This window comes from Macaca nemestrina, chromosome 12 (genome assembly GCF_043159975.1).
Source record: "Macaca nemestrina isolate mMacNem1 chromosome 12, mMacNem.hap1, whole genome shotgun sequence".
In the NCBI taxonomy this organism is placed as follows: domain Eukaryota; kingdom Metazoa; phylum Chordata; class Mammalia; order Primates; family Cercopithecidae; genus Macaca; species Macaca nemestrina.
In genome coordinates this window covers 11,211,576-11,224,487 of record NC_092136.1, presented here as the reverse complement: position 1 = coordinate 11,224,487, position 12,912 = coordinate 11,211,576, and the positions used below count along the sequence as shown (strand labels likewise).

The 12,912-nt window shown below is 46.7% G+C and overlaps 2 long non-coding RNA genes and 9 other non-coding genes across 15 annotated transcripts; 1 reads left to right on the top strand and 10 right to left on the bottom strand.

The window, feature by feature from the left end:
- Positions 1-1,241: 1,241 nt before the first annotated feature.
- LOC112424615 (U2 spliceosomal RNA) lies at positions 1,242-1,432 on the bottom strand. Its single transcript, XR_003015401.2, has one exon. It is a non-coding gene; the product is annotated as a U2 spliceosomal RNA (small nuclear RNA).
- A 278-nt stretch (positions 1,433-1,710) lies between these two features.
- LOC139357433 (uncharacterized) lies at positions 1,711-11,716 on the top strand. The gene is made up of 3 exons (XR_011610518.1): positions 1,711-2,240; positions 4,389-4,438; positions 11,485-11,716. It is a non-coding gene; the product is annotated as an uncharacterized lncRNA (long non-coding RNA).
- Positions 8,539-12,898, bottom strand: LOC105469471 (uncharacterized). 5 transcript variants are annotated; one of them, XR_011610514.1, is made up of 12 exons: positions 12,686-12,877; positions 12,252-12,293; positions 11,962-12,045; positions 11,715-11,765; positions 11,339-11,371; positions 10,855-10,901; positions 10,629-10,661; positions 10,383-10,419; positions 9,908-9,948; positions 9,641-9,672; positions 9,487-9,512; positions 8,539-8,992 (listed from the first exon to the last, which is right to left on the bottom strand). It is a non-coding gene; the product is annotated as an uncharacterized lncRNA (long non-coding RNA). The 5 variants fall into 5 exon arrangements; XR_011610515.1 differs by lacking the exon at positions 11,715-11,765 and having other exon boundaries at positions 12,686-12,898; XR_979940.3 differs by lacking the exons at positions 8,539-8,992; positions 11,962-12,045 and having other exon boundaries at positions 9,092-9,512; positions 11,715-11,931; positions 12,686-12,786.
- Positions 9,743-9,868, bottom strand: LOC112424604 (small nucleolar RNA SNORD22). The gene has a single exon (XR_003015392.1). It is a non-coding gene; the product is annotated as a small nucleolar RNA SNORD22 (small nucleolar RNA).
- On the bottom strand, positions 10,158-10,226 carry LOC112424603 (small nucleolar RNA SNORD31). The gene has a single exon (XR_003015391.2). It is a non-coding gene; the product is annotated as a small nucleolar RNA SNORD31 (small nucleolar RNA).
- Positions 10,491-10,560, bottom strand: LOC112424602 (small nucleolar RNA SNORD30). Its single transcript, XR_003015390.1, has one exon. It is a non-coding gene; the product is annotated as a small nucleolar RNA SNORD30 (small nucleolar RNA).
- On the bottom strand, positions 10,732-10,796 carry LOC112424598 (small nucleolar RNA SNORD29). The gene has a single exon (XR_003015385.1). It is a non-coding gene; the product is annotated as a small nucleolar RNA SNORD29 (small nucleolar RNA).
- On the bottom strand, positions 10,999-11,120 carry LOC112424605 (small nucleolar RNA SNORD22). The gene has a single exon (XR_003015393.1). It is a non-coding gene; the product is annotated as a small nucleolar RNA SNORD22 (small nucleolar RNA).
- On the bottom strand, positions 11,441-11,515 carry LOC112424599 (small nucleolar RNA SNORD28). Its single transcript, XR_003015386.1, has one exon. It is a non-coding gene; the product is annotated as a small nucleolar RNA SNORD28 (small nucleolar RNA).
- Positions 11,839-11,910, bottom strand: LOC112424600 (small nucleolar RNA SNORD27). Its single transcript, XR_003015387.1, has one exon. It is a non-coding gene; the product is annotated as a small nucleolar RNA SNORD27 (small nucleolar RNA).
- On the bottom strand, positions 12,121-12,194 carry LOC112424601 (small nucleolar RNA SNORD26). Its single transcript, XR_003015388.1, has one exon. It is a non-coding gene; the product is annotated as a small nucleolar RNA SNORD26 (small nucleolar RNA).
- Positions 12,899-12,912: the final 14 nt, after the last annotated feature.

Genomic DNA, 12,912 nt, shown 5'->3' with positions numbered 1-12,912 from the left:
GAGTACATTGATCATTTTGCACTTGGAGTGAAACGCACCTTTCCTGGACTGCGTGGCCGGGTCAAGCTGGCCCTAGTCTCTCTCCGCGCTCCATTATGTAATACGTGTTCTGGACTGTTAGACAAGAAACAACAAACGATTTAAGAAACACTTTAGAAACGATTCAGATCATTAACGATGTGTGGGCTTCATTCTGGAATATAAGTCACAAAAGAAAGAAAGATGGGAAAAGGAAACCGAAGGTTTTTTTGGTTTTTTTTTTCAGACAGAGACAGCTTTGCTCTGTCGCCCAGGCTGGAATGCAATGGCGCGATCTCCTCTCACCTAAACCTCCGCCTCCCTGGTTCAAGCGATTCTCCTGCCTCAGCCTCCCAAGTAGCTGGGATTACAGCTGGAATTACTAAACCACTGCGCCCGGCCTCGTTTACTCTTTAAGGGGCGGATAGCCGGGCGCGGTGGCTCATGCCTGTAATCCCAGTACTTTGGTAGGCTGAGGTGGGCGGATCACGAGGTCAGGAGATCGAGAGCACCCTGGCTAACATGGTGAAACCCTATGTCTACTAAAAATACAAAAAATTAGCCGGGCGTGGTGGCGAACGCCTGTAGTCCCAGCTACTCGGGAGGCTGAGGCAGGAGAATGGCGTGAACCCAGGAGGCGGAGTTTGCAGTGAGCCGAAGTTGCGCCCACTGCACTCCAGCCTGGGCGACAGAGCAAGACTCCGTCTCAAAAAAAAAAAAAAAAAGAAAAGAAAAAGGGATTCGAGTGGAGTCACAGTGCATTGCAACCTGGAATTCCTTAGTTACAGAGATTCTTCCGCCTTAGTTTCTAGTTAAAACCATGGGGAAAAAAGCGTTAAACACATGATAAAAATAACTAAGGCCGGGCGCGGTGGCTCATGCCTGTATGTAATCTTTGGGAGGCCGAGGGGGGCGGATCTCAGCTTTTAGTAGAGATGGTGAAGCCCCATCTCTACTAAAAATATAAAAATTTAGCCGGGCGCGGTGGCACGCACCTTCATTCATAGACCCAACCCCCCTGAAGATAAAAACAGATAAACAGCTTGAAGTCAGACGGTAGCCATGCAGAGCCAGTGTGAAACTCTGCCTAATAGCACAAAAACACACACACATACCCAAAATTCACCGCTAAACTGGTAGTAATATCAACCAAATTCCGGGTAACTAATTTTTTTCCTTTCCACTCATTCTTTCGTTTTAGACATATAATTGTTTCCCCCAAAGGGGGGTGCACCGTTCCTGGAAGTACTGCAATACCAAGCCGATGCGTGGAGTGGACGGAGCAAGCTCCTTTTCCATCTCCTAATTCCAAAAATCCATTTAATATATTGTCCTCGGATAGAGGACGTATCAGATATTAAACTGATAAGAACAGATACTACACTTGATCTTAGCCAAAAGGCCGAGAAGCGATACCCTTACTCACGCTGCCTTGGCGGCCTTATCCTTCCTATCTTCTACACACTTATGGTAACTATCTAGGCATTAAATGTTAAATTATTTTCCAATACGTTATAATTCCGAAACGCAGTTTTCATTATTCTTTCTTAATAGTAGTGGCTATAGTTTGGAAACATACCTATTTAAGAGTCCTGTACTGCTTCTCCCGCCTGCTCTCTGCTTAGTGTGTTTTGCATAAACCCGCCCCTTCGCTTTTTTAGGATCCTGGGATTGGCCCACATACCAATCGTGATTTCAGTACCCGCGTAGCCTCTTTTTCCCAGATTGTGGCGTTAGTCTCCCAACCTAGAGGTTTTTGGGCTCTCCAGGGGGCGGCGTGACAGTGCTGCAGGTGGGGGCGCCCCTCTCTGGGACCTTTCTTGGGAGAAGCCGCGGCGCGGTTTCAAAGCACAGGTTTTGGAGTCCATAAAAGGAGGTTGGGCTCCCCGCTCTCCAGTTCCTGACTTAATGGCCTGAGGCTTGGTACTTAGGCCCTTGTCTCCTCCCCAGTTAAACGGGGAAACGGTGATACGCACTCTCAGGAGTTTGTGAGAACTGAGGACACAGTGGCGAGGCACGACCTGCACTTTGCATTTGTACTGTCCACCAGCAGCCGCCCGGCCCTTCACTGAGAGGGAAAGATGCCCTGAGAAAGCCATTTCGGAGGCTCCTGATCCTCAAACCCGGGATCCCGCGGTGGGAGAAGGGTACTGACGCCTCAGCTCCGATGTCCTCCGACCCACGCACTCCTTAGAGTTACTTTCAGACCGGCCAGCAACGCGGTAAGGCAGCCCACTCGGAAGTCCGACCAAGAAACCACAGGGCCTCTCCTCGAAGGCAGAGGCAGGGTCGTTAGAGGACTGGGGTGAAGGAGGAGGAGGAGAGTATAGGTAAAATTGAAATGGAGCGATTTTTTTTTAATCGATCAAAGCAAACCCGCCAGAATGAAAGAGATTAATATGAGGCCCTCGCTGAGAAGGGACTTAAGGTCTTGCTTTCTTGGGAGCTCTATTAATATAAACGTAGATCGTTCTGTTGGAAACCCTTTAACCCGAGTTGGAAATAGAGGCAGTGTCTTTGTATCAAAGCGTTTTGCATGGCTGAGATCCTCCAGGCAGGAGTCAGGCGTTACATTCTCTGATAAAATGTCAACCAGGGAAGAATAAAGATCTCTGTGACATGAATAAGTTTAAGGAAAAGTGCGGTGCCTTGATATGCATATGTAAACATCTCCATAAACCCTTTTAGTGCATAAAGAGCAGCATTGCGCTAGCAAGTTCCACCTTTCGCCCTAAGGCAGTTTTCTCCCATCTTAGTAAACAGAACATACAATCGGGTTTTACACGGAGATGTTCCATTGCCCAGGGACGGGCAGGAGACAGATGCTTTTCTCTATCTCAACTGCCAAGAGGCCTTCTTTCCTCTTATACTAGTCCTCCTCAGCACAGACCCTTCACGGGTGTCAGGCTGGGGGACGATCAGGTCTTTCCCTTCCCACAAGGCCATATTTCAGACTATCACATGGGGAGAAACCTTGGACAATACCACTACTTTCCTAGGCAGAGGTCCCTGCGACCTTTGGCAGTGTACGTGTCCCTGGGTACTTGAGATTAAGAGAATGGTGATGACTTTTCACAAGCATACTGCCTTCAGGCACTTGTTTAACAAAGCACACCCTGCACAGCCCCAAATCCGTTAAACCTTGAGTCACCACAACAAGGTTGGGGGTAGGGTCACAGATTAACAGCATCTCAGATACAGAACAAAATGGAGTCTGTTATGTCTACTTCTTTCTATATAGACACAGTAGCAGGCTGATCCATCTTTCTTTTCCCCACATGAATCATTAGTCCTTTTTATGTCATCTGCTGTTTCCTCAACTTGGACCTTTCTGCCCATGTCTCCCTATCGTCTCTTACAGGTGTCAGCTCAAGTGGCACCCCTTCAGGGATGCCTTCCCTGATCACTTTTTTTTTTTTTTTTGAGACAGAATCTCACTCTGTTGCCCAGGCTGGAGTGCAGTGGCACAATCTCGGCTCACTGTAACCTCTGCCTCCCGGGTTTACGCCATTCTCCTGCCTCAGCCTCCCGAGTAGCTGGGACTACAGGTGCCCGCCACTGTGCCCAGCTAAGTTTTTGTATTTTTTAGTAGAGACGGGATTTCACCATGTTAGCCAGGATGGTCTGGATTTCCTGACCTCGTGATCCACCCGCCTCGGCCTCCAGAAGTGTTGGGATTACAGGCGTGGGCCACCCCACCGGGCCAATTTTTGTATTTTTTTCTGAAACAGAGTCTTGCTCTGTTGCCAGGCTGGAGTGCAGTGGTGCGATCTCGGCTTACTGCAACCTCCGTCTCCTGGGTTCAAGCGATTCTCCTGCCTCAGCCTCCCTAGTAGCTGGGACTACAGGTGTGTGCCACCATGCCCAGCTAATTTTTGTATTTTTAGTAGACATGGGGTTTCACCATGTTGGCCAGGCTGGTCTCGAACTCCTGACCTCAGGTGATCCGCCTACCTCGGCCCCCCAAAGTTCTGGGGTTACAGGCATGAGCCACTACACCCAGCCTTCTGACCACCATCTTTCTTGCTGCATCACACTTTCTTCTTTGCCGGTAAATATTGTAAATCTCAGGGTGTCTGAAATTCAGCATTATTGAGTTTTTGGACTGGACAGTTCATTGTTTGGGGGTGATGGGGGAGAGGGGCTGTCCTGTGCAGTGTAGGATTTAGCAGCATCCTTGCCCAGTACCCAATAGTTGTCAGTAGTATATACCTCCCCTCTCCAAGTTGTGACAGCCAAAAATGTCTGCAGGTGTTGCTAAATGTCCCCTAGTGGGCAAAAAACACCCTTGGTCAAGAACTACTGCACAATTTCAATAATATTCAGTTGTTTGTTTGACTGTCTCATGTTGTCTCTCCTGCTTCCTCTAGGATGTAACCAAACAGGTGTCAACAAAAAACACAAGGCCTTGGTTTTCCTGGTGAGCCCATTGCTGCATTTGAGATAGAGGAGCTTGTTGGTGCTGGGTGGGGAGATGGAGTTGAGGGGAGGAGCAGGGGGAAGGCAGGGAATCAAGGAGCTGAATGTCTCATTGTATATTAAGTGGGAGGTTTGTTTGATGTATCTGGAGCTTAGGGAAGAGGTTCTCACTAGAAACATTGTAGTCTGAGTCATTAATGTACAGAAGAAATGTGAGGAGCCAGGCTTCAATCATTCCAGCCATCTCCTCCATTTCTCCGTTTTGTCCTACTCTCATTTCTGTTTTTGCTTTTGAGACGGAGTTTCTCTCTTGTTGCCCAGGCTGGAGTACAATGGTGTGATCTCAGCTTATCGCAACCCCTGCCTCCTGGGTTCAAGCGATTCTCCTGCCTCAGCCTCAGCTGGGATTACAGGCGTGTGCCACCACGCCCGGCTAATTTTGTATTTTTAGTAGAGACAGGGTTTCTCCATGTTGGTCAGGCTGGTCTTGAACTCCTGGCCTCAGGTGATCCGCCTGTCTCAGCCTCCCAAAGTGCTGGGATTACAGGCGCGAGGCACTGCGCACAGCCCTTTTTTTTTTTTTTTTTTTTTTTTTTGAGATACAGTCTTGCTGTGTCGCCTTGGCTGGAGTGCAGTGGCGTGATCTCAGCTCATTGCAACCTCCACTGCCTCCCAGGTTCAAGAGATTCTCCTGCTTCAGCCTTCTGAGTAGCTGAGACTACAGGCGCACGCTGCCACACCCAGCTAATTTTAGTAGAGATGGGGTTTCACCATGTTGGCCAGGCTGGTCTTGAACTTGTGACCTCAGGTAATCCGCCCACCTTGGCCTCCCAAAGTGCTGGGATTACAGGTGTGAACCACTGCGCCTGGCCAGTCCCCACCTGACTTCTTTGTGGCTTTAACAAAAGATTCAACTGTGGGCAGTGGGGAGACTTCCCTCAGTTCGCAAGTCAGTACCGCGCAGGTTCCCACTGCTTGCGTTGCTTTTCTGTTTCTGCTCTGCTGATCCTCCATCTCTAAATTCTGGTGCTCCCCTAGGGTCCTTGGGTGGTCTTCTCAGAACTGACCCTTCCATTCTTGTGGTTGTAATTATTGTGATAACAACTCTCAAGTCTATGTGGCTACCATTTAATGAGCAAAAAATATGTGTTGTTTCAGCTGAGTTGCCGTTCTTATAATTCTGACTGGAGAAATCCTAAAATTTATGAACAAAAATTAAAAGCAGGGTCTGGTGCAGTGGCTCACACCTGTAATCCCGGCACTTTGGAAGGGCGAGGTGGGCGAATCATCTGAGGTCAGGAGTTCGAGACCAGCCTGGCCAACATATAGTAAAACCCCATGTCTACTAAAAATACAAAAATTATCTGGGTGTAGTGGCACACGCCTGTAGTCCCAGCTACTTGGGAAGCTGAGGCAGGAGAATCACTTGAACCCGGGAGGCAGAGGTTGCAGTAAGCTGAGATCACACCACTGGACTCCAGCCTGGGTGACACAGCAAAACTCCTTCTTAAAAATAAATGAGGCCGGGCGCGGTGGCTCAAGCCTGTAATCCCAGCACTTTGGGAGGCCGAGATGGGCGGATCACGAGGTCAGGAGATCGAGACCATCCTGGCGAACACGGTGAAACCCCGTCTCTACTAAAAAATACAAAAAACTAGCCGGGCGAGATGGCGGGCGCCTGTAGTCCCAGTTACTTGGGAGGCTGAGGCAGGAGAATGGCGTAAACCCGGGAGGCGGAGCTTGCAGTGAGCTGAGATCCGGCCACTGCACTCCAGCCCGGGCGACAGAGCGAGACTCCGCCTCAAAAAAAAAAATAAATAAATAAATAAAATAAAATAAATGAAAATAGGGCCGGGCGCGGTGGCTCAAGCCTGTAATCCAGCACTTTGGGAGGCCAAGACGGGTGGATCACGAGGTCAGGAGATCGAGACCATCCTGGCTAACACGGTGAAACCCCGTCTCTACTAAAAAAAATACAAAAAAAAACTGGCTGGGCGAGGTGGCGGGCGCCTGTAGTCCCAGCTACTCGGGAGGCTGAGGCCGGAGAATGGCGTGAACCCGGGAGGCGGAGCTTGCAGTGAGCTGAGATCCGGCCACTGCACTCCAGCCTGGGCGACAGAGCGAGACTCCGTCTCAAAAAAAAAAAAAAAAAAGAAAAAGAAAAGAAAAATACAAATAAATAAAAACGGTTAGAAATCCCCTAACTTATCACTAGTTGGTATCCATTCTCCCAAACACTCTGAGAAATATAAGGGTAGTCATTATCTGACGGCTTATAACAGAATCACCCGATGGGGGGCTACCTGTCAATGCAGGTTGGAGTCTCCAAGTTCAGGGAAGATTTAAAAAATTGCTCTTTTGAGGGATGCAGGGTGCAGTGGCTCATGCCTGTAATCGCAACACTTTGAGACACTGGGCAATGGGATCACTTGAGCCCAGTTCGAGACCAACTTGGGCAACATAGTGAGACTATCTCTACAAAAAATTAAAATTACCTGGGCATAATAGGCATGTCCCTATAGTCCTAGCTACTCGGGAAACTGAGGTGTCGGATCGCTTGAGCCCAGGAGCTTGAGGCTATGTTGAGACATGATGACACTACTACACTCCAGCCTGGGTGACAAAGAGCTTCTAAAAAAAAAAAAAAAAAAAAAGTTCCCAAAACACTGAAGAAATCTCTCCAAAAATATTCTGGTTTGGGGGCTGCCTGGTTAAAAAGATTGAGAACCGGCTTAAATACCTGATGGCTTAAAAAAAAAAAAAAAAGAAAGAAAGAAAAGCGGCCAAGTGCAGATGTCTGTAATCCCAGTGCTTTGGGAGACAGAATTGGGTGGACTGCTTGAGCTCAGTTCAAGACCAGCCTAGGTAACATGGTGAAACTGTCTGTACTCTACCAAAAATACAAAATTAGCTGGGCGTGGTGGTGTGCACCTGTAGTCCCAGCTATTTGGGAGGCTGAGGTGGGAGAATCCCTGCAGCCCAGGAAGTTTAGGCTGCAATGAGCTGTGATTGCACAACTGTACCACAGCCTGGCTGACAGAGTGAGACTGTCTGAAAAAATTGAGAGCTGCTGACTAACCATACACAACTTTACCCCCACAGTATCCACAGGTTGGCACTGTCCTTGTGCTTTCCCTTCTTCCTCAAGGCAAATTGAAAAGCGAGATTTGGCCAGGTGCGGTGGCTCACGCCTGTAATCCCAGCACTTTAGGAGGCCGAGGCAGGCGGATCACCTGAGGTCGCGAGTTTGAGATCAGCCTGACCAACATGTAGAAATCCCGTCTCTACTAAAAAAAAAAAAAAAAAGTATATATATATATATATATATACACACACACACACACACACACAAATTAGCTGGGCGCGGTGGCACATGCCTGTAATCCCAGCTACTTAGGAGGCTAAGGCAGGAGAATCGCTTGAAGCCGAGGCGGAGGTTGCAGTGGGGAGATGCCGCTATTGCACTCCAGCCTGGGCAATAAGAGTGAAACTCCGTCTCAAAATAAATAAAAAGCATAGATTATTTGGCTAGGCGCGGTGGCTCCCACCTATAATCCCACCACTTTGGGAGGCCGAGGTGGGAGGATCCTGAGGTCAGGAGATCGAGAACATCCTGGTTAACACGATGAAGCCCCATCTCTACTAAAATTACTAAAAATTAGCTGGGTGTGGTGGCACACACCTGTAGTCCCAGCTACACAGGAGGCTGAGGCAGGGAGAATGGCTTGAACCTAGGTGGTAGAAGTTGCAGTGATCTGAGATCATGCCACCACATTCCAGCCTGGGTGACAAGAACAAGACTCCACCTGCTGGTTAAAGTGAAGGTTTGCTTGAGCCCAAAAGCTTGAATTTGTAGTGAGCTTGTGATCATGTCACTGCACCCTAGGACTAGGCAAGAGGGAAACTTTAAAAAAAGCTCCAATGTAATGGTATTGTGCACACCAAGATGGATGCTCTGCTCAGATCAGGTTAGTCATTTAACATACTGCCTAGCAGGCAGACCCTGTCAGGTGTCCCTTCCAGTTCCAGGGACTTGAGGGAACATGAGAGGAAGCCAGTTTCCCATGGAAATTTACACACTGGTGCTAAGGAGGCACATACAAACAGGACTATGTAATCAATCATTTTATTATTTTCATCAACAACCAATACAGCAACACAAATTGACAGCCACTCCTCAAGGGAACCTTTTTTTGTAGTTTAGAGCAATGCCCTGAATGAGCTACCTACATGGCACATAGTATTTGCAACATGCAAATGGAGACCTAAAGGCTCATGATGGGAATAGAAGGTGGCTCTATACAGAGGAACAGAAATGGAGTTATGGGAAGCTCAATCAACAATTGGCAACAAGCTAGGTCAGTAGTTTGCCAAACTGGCCATCTATGCAGTGCCTGAGTTTTGGTTCTGGGCTTGGATCATGTAAGAAAGGCAGCAAAGTCTGGGTGCCAAGAATCACACCTACAATCCCAGCACTTTGGAAATCTGTGGTGGGAGGATCTCTTAAAGCCGGGGCCTTGAGCGCAGCCTTGGTAGTAAAACCAAGCCCTTGTATCTAAAAAACAAAAGGGCAGGTAGATTCCACAGAAATAATGTTGCAGGAAGGGGGTGATAAAATACAGAAACATCAACACACAGCAAACCCTAAACTGTTTCATTGGCTCCCAGTGTCTTAATCTGTGTCTGCTAACATTTTAAGGTACATCTAAAAGACCCCCTAAACCCAGCAAGCTTTTCATTTAAAATTCCTTCAGTGAGGTACATCTAGGGAAAAAGTCCCTAAAGTGTGCTGATAAATTAGGCTCCTTGAATGCTGCCTTGGAGTAGGAAATGCAGCATTAGACAGACTGCCTAAGCAAGCTGGGTAAAACCCAGTTAAAAATAGCAAACTCTCAAGGGGTCACTTCCTTGTGCCCAGGCAGACCCACCCAAAGGCATGATTCACAGTAAAGCTTTGAAAAAAAAAAAAGCAGCCACGCCATTAAGACGACTAAAATTATGCTGTGGTAACTTCAACAGCTAGGTTATCCAAGGACTTGGAAAATTCACCTTCTGATGTCCTCCAAGACAGATTCCTGCAGAGGGAAAACAAAAGTTCTTATTGGATTGGAAAATATGAATGTACACAATAGTTAACACTATGTAACCTAAGAGTAAAAGGTTGCTATTATAAAACCAGTTAAATATTTAAACAGATACCTACCATTTCTTATGCACCTTGTTCTTTACTCAGACCTGGAAAAATTAAAATCAATGTTTTCAACAAGTGATGATTACTCCCTTTCTTTGTATAGAAATATTTGTCATCCCTCAGACAGTTCCTTCTGGAACAAATCTTCCTCTTTTCCCCCAGCCAGTCCCAGTGGGTTCACCTTTACAGGCTCTGGGACTAGGACAGAGAGTAAGACGTGTGAAAGTTTCTTCATTGGGAATTTTTAGCATAGTCCACCTTACATTTAGGTTTACTCACCTGTAACTGCAGTCTGGAGTGAACAGTAACACCTAGTTTCCCTGCAAAATCAAGAAAAAATCATGTAGTCTTGAGAGACTTTCATTCTACAGTACATTTTACAATCTCTCAACTATATCTGTTGCTTGGCAGACAGAAGTTTCAGGGCACATATTAGAGGAAACACTACTTAGCCCAAGAACTTCCTATTGGCTGTAATGCCTCCTCAAATAACTTGTAATTTTTAGAAGTTGTCACTGGAAGGCAGGCTCACAGCTCAGAAAATACCTTTCAGTCACATTGATCAGACTGGGGCGGTATTCAATTCATCACTGGTGAGCAGGTGATCATCACTTGGTGGTCCAGGAGATCAAAGATTTGGGTTAAGCCAGTTCTATCTGTACACATCCACCCAGACCACAGTGCTATCACACACAAAAATCACAGAAAATTGTATATAGCAGCCATTGATGGCAGCTATTGCAAAGCCACTTACCTCAAACTCCTCGAGTGCTAGAGAGAAGGTGCTGGCCCTGAAAGGAGGAAGACCAAGTCAGTAGTGCTTCTCCTATCCTGCATTAAGTTGTTCCCACGCATCATTCTTAGAAATCAGATTTCAGAGTCTCAACAGCAAGTCATCAGCCGAACGAGATTCCATGTAAGTCATCATATATACAGGCCTAAAAAGGCAGTTTTTTCTACTCTATATGCTGGATGCATTGAATACAGTGAAATTACTCACCTTAGAGCCAAAGAGGTTATTGGTTAATAACACCTAGAGAAAAACAAAACTGTGGGTGAAAGATTCCTCAGACATGGTTACCCCCCACTCCCTGCATTCTCCAATTTCTCAGGTGTTCATGTATTTTCACTGTCAGTCATAGTGAGCTAGTTTGATTCATCATAGAAACTGTCTACTTGGTGGCATAAGCGGTAAGGAGGAAAAAGAAAAAAAAAAATCAACTAACCTCTCAGCTCTAAAGGTTTTTCAATGGTATATGACAACAAGCTGCTCCTGAATCAAAAAAATCAATCAATTAGCTAATTATCCCAAACAGCCAAAACGATTTTAGTTACGGTTGCTAGTGGACAAGCTAAGAAAAGGTAACCAAATGCCTCAGACAGCTTATGGAATAAGCTCTCATGCCCTTTTTCAGTTAATCCTGGTGGGTTCACAATTACTGGTTCCCAGGCTAGAACAGGGCTGAGGCAGGATGTTTCCTCCTCATTGGAGCTGAACCGTGGAAACCTACAACTGACAAGCATTAGTCTGACCCTGGGCAGATCAGTGGGCATCTATCTGAGAGAAAAAAGGGGAGGTCTGGAAACATCACTACAGAGAACAAGAGGAACCAGAAAGCTTTATGGTTTAAGCAGGCTTTGATAACAAACATCAAGATGGCTAAGTTATCAATTAGATAATAGGCCCATAGAATTAAAAAAGCAACGTACTGTAAGATAGAGGCAGGTTGTCATGAGGAATACCTGGAAAGCAAAGCAAATTAGTTATTTTAAGGTATTAGGATGGAATGAAACTTATTCAAAATCAACAACTGCCATCAGAACTCTAACATGCTATTAATTTTTGTACCTCACAGAACATCAGCTTATCAATTCAAATCATCTGACAGTAAAGTGATCGATATATGGATGAGGATAACAGCGCACCCTTACAAGAACTGTAGTACCGGGTTGCGGATCTCGCTTCCCAGAAAATTATCTCAAGAGGAACAAGATGGAAGGCGCCAAAAAACAAAATTGCTTCCGCCGGCCACTTGTTCTCTTGTGAACATTTACAGAGATGACATACACCAATTTGAATAATTACCTGTATTCACCCTGGGAGGCAGCTGAATTCCTCAGGATAGATTATGAGATGCTGTAGACAACAGAGGAAGGCATTTTATGTACCTAAAAATAGTCATTCAAAGACCCCTGAAGACCTCGCTGTCACTTCTCAGTAGTAAGATGACATCACTTATAAGTTCAGCCATATGCTTGTCATTTTGTGTTCATCACGGAGTGGTTATCTAGCAAGGTCTCCTCTGTAAGAGCATAAAAGCATGTACACCTACCTGGAACATTACTGTAACGCTGGCTTTGCAGAAAGATGGGTCTTGTCCCATTCCTTCACCAGTGAGCTCTTGTGGGCTAAACATCTGAAAAAATAACAGCCTTCACTAACACCTCAGACAAATCACTAAGTCCCTGACATTTATTGCGTACAGTACAGTGCTACTCAGAATTTTTGTTTTCTCCACTAATCCATCAGAAAGAGAGAGTTCAGTTTGTAAAATCATCCCCGTAGCAACTTCTACACACTCAACGAAAGAGCAGAGGTTAAGAAATGGCCATAAGAACTTACTGTAACATAGAGCTCTCTTCGATTCCAACGTGCGCGTAAACCCTGCAGACAAGAGTCCAAGACATTAGGTCAACACAGGGCATTTCGAAAACGCTATCTTCTGAGCCGATGGCTAAGTAGGAGGCTTGCAGGGCCCATCTCCTCAGAGTCACTTATCCTCACGGAGCTCAGTACAGGTCTGTGAAAAGGTCCTCATCATAGGGAGGGGACCCGCACGGCCCGCCATCGCCATCTTGTCCTTCACAAAGCCCCGCTGCTACTTAATTTAAGTCTCGAGGCCACCCACAAGACCTCACCCGCCAGTCACCCTGGCTAGACAGCTACAACACAGAAGGCATAGCGCGTGCTATGCGATGTCCGCACAATCGTTCAAAATAAAAGAAACGGACAAAGCACAAAACACTGACAGCTACAAATCTTACGAAATCACTTACCAGCGGCAGTAGAACAATGAGACCGAAATTGGCACGGAGAGACGATTAAATACCATCCCGCAGAGGCCCACGGGATTTGGGGGCGGTGCTATGGCGAACGCACGCGCATACGTTGACCGCATGCGACCCCGGGGAGTTGTGGGTAGAGAGTTCCAGGGAAGGAGGGCGTGGACAAAGCGCTACCTGAACTTGCGGCGCGAAAAGGGCGCGCATGCGTCCTACGGAAC